Below are 9,514 nucleotides of genomic sequence, written 5' to 3'. Positions count from 1 at the left end.
TACTATGAATGCCACATCGCGAGCCTTCCGATCAGCATAACTATTCTTCCTAGACTACGCTGTATGAATCCGCTCTTGAATCAACTTCACCTTCTCCAAAGTATCATATACCAAATCAATGTCCAACAACCTAGCTTCCCTGGGCTCAAACCAACCAGCCGGAGAACAACATCGCCTCCCATATAAAGCCTCATAAGGAGCCATTCTCATGCTCGACTAGTAACTATTATTGTAGGCAAACTCTACTAGCAGTAACAACTAATTCATGATCCTCCAAAGTCAATAACACAGGCTCGTAACATGTCCTCCAAAATCTGAATAGTGCGCTCGAACTGTCCGTCCGTTTGGGGAAGAAATGTTGTACTCAGCTCGACCTGGATGGCCAAATCATGCTGCATGGCTCTAAAAAATGTGATGTGAATTATGTGCCCCAATTCAAAATAATAGACACCAGCACACCATGAACGCAAACAATCTCCCAAATATAAATCCAAGCCAGGTGATCTGAAGAATATATGTAGTCATGTCTGGAATAAAGTGTGAAGATTTGGTCAGTCCGTCCAAAATAACCCACATAGCGTCGAACCTCTTCAAGGTCTGTAGAAGTACAACTACAAATCCATGGTGATACTCTCCCACTTACACTCCGGAATATCAAGTCTCTGAAGCAAGCCACCCGGTCTTTGATGCTCGTACTTTACCTGTAGACAGTTCAAACATCGAGCCACATACTTGTCATGATCCAAATCGATGGGCCGTGATGGGCACCCAGTGACTTACTCAACCGAGTACCAACGTAAAGTATCTTTCTTATTATATCATCATGGATAAGTGGGCTAGAAGGGTTGTATGAGGCAATAAGAATAAAATATAAGGAAACACTCGACATTAAATGACACAACCTGATATAGAAACTTATACACGTGACATACGGGCCTATAAGGTCAACATGATCATTTGTAAACTCAAAACATAAGTCGACAAGGCCATACAAGTATCTGTATACATGATATCTGTCTACAAGCCTCTAAGAGTACATACTTATCGTAAGGTCGGGACAAAAGTGATATCAGACCAGTTATGTCCTAGGGAGTATACCAGCCGTGTCTAGTAGAGTCTTGTTTATGGGTGTGTTGTGCACCACACTTATAAGTAGGAGGCTACGAGCATTTAGGGCTGTCACTTTTTATTCTTACTCTAGATCGTGTGGTAGATCTCACTTGTAAGAATTCAAACTCCTAAATTCTATTCTATTCGTAATAAGACGATACCTACGTCCAGAAAGACATGTAAGAGATTGAATGTGGCTATGGAAGAGTTGAGTCAAGGGAACACGGTTTTTCATGATGTTTATGATGAGTAAATGTAAGGTTTTCAGCAGAACATGTGTGTACTATGACATGTAAGCTTCTTAATAAGTAACCTTAAGGCAAGAATATATATCCACCCATATGGCAAAAAGCAACGAGAGAATCAAAAGATACAAGTTTCAACAAGTAAAAGAAGCAAGGTGAAGAAGGGTACGAGACGCCCAGTTAATGAAGGTTATCAATATTTACAATTCAGGCAGAGAAATATAAGCCTTTTGAGTTACCTTCAACAATAACAGAGGTATGTACAATTGGAAACACCCATCTCATTTATGCCTTATGGGGGATAACAGAAGTAGTATAAGAGAAAAACGAATATCAGGATCCGGTTGGGGTTAGAATGACCCAAAATGGTGGATGGATTGTTTGCGTTAGTTGACATTTCCAAAGGATATTGCAAATGTGCTAATAGATTTCCTTGTTAGACACCCAAATGGTGCACTCTAAAATAGTATAGCCAGATATGAGTACTACAAAGATAGGCATTGGAAGCCTGGAAGAGATAAATATTATTTTAGTATGGCTCCCATCCCTAGTAGAGAGAGAATGTTAGGAAACTCGAAGAGCCAATGGATGGAGCAATGGGAGCTAAGAGCAAAAGAATGTCTTGTTTGAGTTTTCAGAATAAAGTGATAGATATAAATGTTAGTGGAAAATAAGAAGAGAGTTAATGAATCATTAAGTAAGATATGATACATGGATGATAACGTAGAAAAACGAATGACAATATTACATAGTCTATAGTCAAGGGAAGGAAAAGATGAGAGGTGTCAGGCCTGGAGACAACAAAAGAGTATAGGTCATAAAGTCGTATCCTCATTTAGAGAAATAAGTTCGTGACTCCAACGCGACTACCAGAAGGAAAGGTTAGACCCTAGAATAATAGAAATCGGTATGGACTGGTGAACAAGATAAACTAAACATAAATTAGGGATGGAGTGATTTGATAATGGTTAGCATCATGAGAATTTCATATTGCATTCCGGCGGTAATATAATGGACAACAGAAGAAGATTCATGAGAAATTCAATGAATGATTATTCAGGAAGACACTTCCCTAAAGCAAGCAATGTGAGCAAAGTTAAGCTTAAGGGACTATGTGTGCCAGTTACAGTAAGTGTCACCCTAGCGAGTAAGGAATTTTGTTATCCTTGGTACAGAAGGATTACCGCAAGGCGAGTAAGAGTCATCGATGATGTGAAAAGATGCCAAAGATGAAGAGGTAAAACATGTATAGGTAGATCATCGTAGCGCTAAATCTTAGTACTCCCCTAAAGGGGGGAATATAGAGTGATATGGCATTAAGTAAGAATTAAGTGGTTCTAGTATATATGGAATGGTAAAGGAAGAATGCGATAAAAATGAGAAAGAGATGAGATTGCACTTATTCAAATCCTACTAAGATGTTACGTCTCCAGAACATTATGCAAGCACGACGTCAAGGAAATGAAGTAAGGGTTCCTTCCTGGGATGTTATTGATAAATAAGGAGCCAGTTTAAGAGGTAAGTTAAGACAAATAAAATAAACCAAGAAAGATTACACGGAATATGGATATGAGAATGGGCCAACGAGTAGTTAGTAGTTGATTCAGAAAGAGCTTAGTTATATCTATACAAGAGGTTATAAACAAAGCAGCAGATTGTGCAAGATAAACATAGTAAAACCCAATATAGTGAATTCAGCATCGTAGTTATGAAATTGTAATACTTGGGATATATTCAGATAGGAGTTGGAGTAGTTAAAGGTACCGTATGAGTGTTATGGAAATAAAACAGAGTGCCACTAGAAAGATGGTCAAAATATTCGTTCAGAAACAACTCTACAAGCACAAGGGCATGGAGATAAGTAACTACTAATATTTATAGGCAAGAAAGAACCTCAAAAATTGTGTCGAGGATACGATGTAATAAGCTCGCAGCTTTACAAGAGTCAGAGGGTCCTCCCTAAGTACTACAATGAAAGACTAGCCGAGGAAATAAGGAAGAAGGCTTCAACCTAAGCATAGTAACTTGAAGAAGAAATGGTCAAGTAAAAGCAGTCTCACTACAACTTTGTATGCACTCCATAAGAAAGTGGCACCTATCGATGAACAGGAAGTAAGTGATATACAAGATCATATGGGTTACATGGGATTCTAGTATTCGTGAGCGCCAAGAAAATCCTAGTATGCACGCAACAAAGGGCAGAAAGACCAGGAAAAGTAATTGCTTACGTTTAAAGAAAGCTGAGAAGGAATGAAAGGAATTATTCGATCAATGATCCAAAGTTAGTTACGTTACGAATACACTTAATATTTCGGAGTAGTATCCATGCAGCATATATGTTGACAATCATATAGCTGTAGAAGACTCCGGTATAAGCTAAAAGAAAGAATTGAGTCCAGGTCATAGACAAAGGATGGAATTATTAGATGATGGTATCACGGATATTATATAGCGTCTATGAAAGGATAAAGTAATAACTAATATCATGAGCCGAAGATCGGAAGATAGCTTAAGCCTACATAAAGGTTGGTCAGAGGGAAGAGGAAACTAAAAAGTTACACCAACTAAGTAAATCATGAGTCTGATTATTGGATCGAGAAAATTATAGACCTCGTGATTAAAAACATTGCAGGATCACTCTTAAATATCAGAGGTACAAAAGAGATAGTACAGTAGCCATATTCTATAACGACTCTACGATAAAGCTAGTTAGAAGAGTACCAGCCTCATAAGAAGTCAGTATGAAGCTCTCACCGGATTTTATATACACCAGAGGTGCAAGTATTATAGTAGAGCTTCAAGTGGTGGATATAAATTATACCTATGTGGAAGGGGGGTTATGAAAGAGATAGAAGATATGATGTGAGACTTTAAGATAAGTAAGATAAAGGTGGACAACGTATGAGATACTCACGTGCAGAAGGTTGTGAATGATCCATACTTCAGATTGAAGGCTAGAAGCGTTGGGATTCAATATCCAGGAATGATAGCGGCAGCGGCAGTGGCATATCTTCCCGCCTATGGTTTTCAAGTACCAAGAGGTCTAGTTAAGATAGTAAAGAAGAGCTGATGTATCTCTTGATGTTCTAGAATAACATAAGGAAATCTATGGCACAAGAAAGTTGAAGGAAGGTTGTGAGTAGTATAAATAGACATGTATAGGTCGCAAGCTAAAGTATGGCAAAGCGACAAGATTTTAGGAAGATAGGAGTAAGGACAAGAAAGGGTGAGTGAGAAGGTAACGAGAAATGGATAAGTCCTTGGGATTAAGCCCAGGAAAACAAAAGAGCTAATGATTTCTCTAAGTTATAGAAAGCTTAGTATAGCCTGAATGAACACAAAGGAATCTAAGACTAGTAGCATTTAGAATAGATGGAATGTTTCCCTGGTAGTAGAATGAGGGTGTAATTGTGGTAAATAAAGGATGATGTTGGGGCCTTTGATTGAGTAATGATTTGAAGAAAAAAGGGGATTTCATGAATGCTATAGGATTAAAATGCCCACGTAAGGTAAATCACATTGGGATGTTATGAAATACGGTTATGGAAGCATGGTATCGCCCCTGGGTGGATAAGTCTACCCATTTCAGATGTTCCTCGATAAGACGTGAGCCCTAGAGGCAGTGTTACGTAAGAGGTCAAGTTAACAACGGTAAATTATAGATCAACATTAAGGTAAATCAACAACAGATGGATAAAAGTTTGACAATATGAGATAAGATTCGGTTGTCATTCTTAAGATAAACAATAACGAGGAAGCATCAAATGACTTAGATTTATACATACATGATAAGTAGCGAGAGAGTAACCTGGAGTTTGGTAGCAGACCTCAGCAACGATAAATCGAAGTAAGAGTCATGGTATCATATGACCCACCTAGATGCAATAAAGTCATACGGATAGATAAACAGATATATGAAATAATGTATAGTAATATTCGTAAGTTCAACAAAGTACCGAGCGAAGAACTTTAGTATACCTATAGATGCCTAGAGGGACATTTTATCAAGCTCTGTATATGTTTACAAAGTGAGGCCTAGAGATTGGCTAAAAGCTGGAGGAAAAAGTAGATAAGTGTCACATAGGCGCACTTACAAGGTCAGTGTTGTACGGGCTGCACGATAGAAGGTAGCAACAGTTACGAGATTAGAAGGATTTCGACCACAAGCCATAGTGTAGGAAAGAGCCCTAAAGGGGGGGGGGAATGCCCTGGCCTTCGGATTTATTCACATAACAATTGCCTAAATGGCAAGGAGACTAATAAAGTATTTGCAAGAGCTATGGGTTATGAGAATGATAAGTGCATCAGTCAACATTCGAGGACGAATAGTCCAAAGGGGGGAATGATGTTACACCCCATGTTTTTGTATGTGAAAGTACGCCACATGTAAATTGATGAAAGCTCGGAAATGAGATGTTTCATCCTGCATTTTCGTACGCTAAAGTTTAGTCGTAAATTAATCAACGTAAGTTCGAGAATGAGATTATTTTGAGATTATAAGTATTATGCTATTCATAACAAGTGATAAGTAAATTCGTGAATATGAGAGGGTAAGCGAATCGAAGAAAATGAGTTTCGTTGAAGTTTGATATTTTGAGATAAATACGGTCCAAGCTATTATACCCCGTATTTATAGACTAATGTCATACAAGGTACCACACGATCATGATAGTAAGGTCTATAAGGTATGTTAAAAGTGGGTAGTATTTTAAGTAATTTGAGATAATTTTTAATTATGTAGATAATTGGTTAATTATGGATTAGTGGGAGATTAACAATATAATTAAGGTCTTTTGGATAAGCCCTTGAACCCCACAAGGCAGCAAGATACAATCAATCAAATGACTCTTAAATTACATAACAATGTGGCACTTTTTGAGAGAGTTTTGTGGCCAAATCATCATACTAGCAATTATCCAAAAGACGTGTTTGAAGTCAGCTATTAGCAGCAAAACAGTAGCAGGTTCACAGCAAAGAACAACGGTGGAAATTCACTCAAACAGCATCAAAAAACCAACTTCATTTTCGCTCAGAAGACCAGAAAATACCGAGAAAACTACTACTTCCAAACTCTTTTTTTTTAGAGAAAAGAGAAGTCCAACTCAAAATTAAAGAAAGAAAACTTTCTGCCGTTTTTCTATTTTTTTGGTGTTCTGATCCTTGCCCTAGAATTCAGGGGAATGAGACTCTTATAGAGGAGTTTTTAGGGCAGCAAAGATTGGTTTTTTCACCTTTAGGTCCTCCCCCTTTTTTACTTTACACCCCCCAAGTCCCTTAAAAAATATCTGAAGCCCCCTTTCTTTGCATACAAGCCTTTTCTTATTTCTAGAAGCTTCTTTCTTAACTGAAAAGATTTTCTAGACCGAAATTCCCAAAGTACCCCCTGACAGTCTGGTACTTAATCTCCAAATTGAATCAATCATGGGTCCAATTGACCCAAGACTCAAGCACATATGAATGGGCTCCTTCTGCCCAAGCCAGAGATGTCCATGAACCCAAAACATAGACCCAAATATAACCAAATGAGAATTCAACGGAAAAATAAACTAAATTATGACCTAGAAGCCTACTGGATACTTAATCCAAAAGACATAGAAGAAAAAGAAAAGAATAAAAATAAATACAAAGAAAGAGAAATTTGAACAACAAAGGAACCATTTGAACAAAACACTTTAATAAGCTAGACATTAATTCAAAACCACTGACTAGCCCAAATAAATCCAGCCAAACAGGAAAATCAAACAGAAATAAAGAAGAGAAAGAAAAACAATATTAATCCTAGCATGCAATTAACTTAAGCAAACCATTTTAAGAAATTAAATTAGTCAACAACCAACAGACTAATTATAAATAGAGATGAATAGAAACAGACACAACAAAAGAAGGAAAGAGTACGTATACTGATTTAGCCGGAAGTTTTAGCAAACAAATAGAATCGACAAATGGCAACGTTTGACGAGGTTTGGCCAGTCATTTTGACTTTGCATGGAATCCGTTGAGCCTTAAAATGAGCCAAAATTGATGTTAATCGATTGTTCTCACTGAGAACAATTGATTGGCATAAATTCTAACCAATCGATTGGCATAAATTCTAACTCAAATCTAAACTAAAACCCGCTTCAAACTCTGAAAAGAGAACGAATTAGGGTTTTCAATTTCTGGAGTCAGATTTGAAATTGGGACAAGTGGGTGAGGATTTTGGGGAATGTTATGATTGATTAGGAAACATGAGTGGGTGATGATTGTGTGGTGATAGTTTGGAACGTTTTGAGGCGTTGTCGCCGGCCAGTAGGGGTTTCGGAATTTGGGGGCGGCTTAGATTATCTAGGGTTTGAGAGAGACGAACTGGGGGGGTTCGAAATGGGGGAGACTTGTTAGGATAGTTTTATACTGAGCCGGTGCCAAGTTCACAGCCGTTGGATCTCACAAGATCAACGGCTGTGAAGAACAAAGATGAAAAACGGGGTCATTTGGGGGAAGGGAAACCTGGACCGGGTAGGCTAATTTGGCTTGGACCTGGCTAATTTGGGACGGGTTTTGGCTTTAAAAATGGCCCAAATTCAAAGAATAAATTTCTTTTCAAATTAAACAATTATTTCCTTTTTCTTTTATTTTTCTTTTTCTTTAATTAAAAATCCTATATTAAATTCCTAAATTAATCTAAAATTATAAAATTAAGCCAAATATCTAATTACAATAATTATAAAATTACTTGATCCTAAATTAAAAGAGAAAAATCACTAACCTAAAAGATTAAAAGGTAAAAAATGTAAAATGAGCTATTTTTGTGATTTTTATTTTTTAATAAAACATAATTAACTAATTAGTCCTAAAAATATAAAAACAAAGCCTAAATGCAATGCATGGTATTTTTGAAATTTTTCATGATTTTAATAAAAATTAAACTTGCACAAAAATGCAAGCAATTAAAAAAAATCCTACAAAATGGCGAATAATTGGAAAAAATCTATTTTCTTGGATTTTATAGGAGTATTTCATATAGGGCAAAAAATCACGTGCTCTCATTTTGGCAAACCTGCTCTCTAAGAAACGGGGGGACTATCTGTATATGGGTAAAACCGGTGGTAATGAACACCCCGATCTCCGGTGGAGCGAACGAAGTAAGGGCGTAGCTGCATGTAATCGAAATTGAAGCTGGGAGCCGCCCGTATCAAAGCCCGAATAAAACCCCTGTCCCCGAGCCATCAAGATCATTCCCCCGGACCCAATTCGAATAACGAGATGTCAGAGAGCGTTGCCAAATGTCCGCACACGATTAACAAGGGGCCGTAATATATGTGCCCGACCGGATATCACAGCGTGAATCTCGACCCGAATCGGCAGTTGATCAATAATTTGCGAAAAGGAAAATCTTTACCTTTCTTAGAATTGTACTTAGAGTAAACTCCCCTACTATATAAATGAGAGGTTTATTATTGAAAACACACTCTGTAACATGCATACCAAGGCAATATACATCTGTTTGCTCTGTTTCTAAAAGTGATTCAAAGTTCTTGCTTTTGTTCATAAGTTCTTCAAAAGTGTTTGCTCGGAACTGAATGCAGGCTTCTTGTTAAGCTTTTAATCGAGCCCGGACTCACTATCATTATTGGTTTGGTTATTTATTCTATCTTTTATTTGCTTATCTAACATCAAAGATCATTTGGATTGGATTAACCCATATATCCTTTAAATCACGTATAAATTTAATTTTTATTCATTTTTAAGGGTAAACATAATTAGTAAACTAAATTTGCATAAGCGTAAGAATTGGGCATACCCATCACCCACCAAGATGGTGTTAAAGGGAAAATTTTGAAGAATATACCACGTAGATCAATATACTACTATAAGACCTTAGACTAGATGAAAGGATAAAAGCCTCAAATTTCAAAGCAAGGATTGTGAGCCACAAACCAAAGAGGCGTAAATTGCTCCTTACAAAGGGAAAGAAGGCCCACGTGATCACGTGTCAGTGAAATAGGAGTTACACAGGGAAAGAAGGCTCACGTGATCACGTGTCAGTGAAATAGGAGGAAGAGAGAGATTACATGTGGAAATGCTGAAGGAAATGGGCCAATATTTTGTACCGCTTGGGCATTTACTTCCTTATCCCGATTATTTTTTGCTTCAATTAGGTATTTGGTAAAAGTCATGTT

The sequence above is a fragment of the Nicotiana tabacum genome, chromosome 1, assembly GCF_000715075.1.
Source record: "Nicotiana tabacum cultivar K326 chromosome 1, ASM71507v2, whole genome shotgun sequence".
NCBI lineage: Eukaryota > Viridiplantae > Streptophyta > Magnoliopsida > Solanales > Solanaceae > Nicotiana > Nicotiana tabacum.
The sequence above is the reverse complement of the archived record's forward strand: the minus strand, read 5'-3'. Positions refer to the sequence as shown.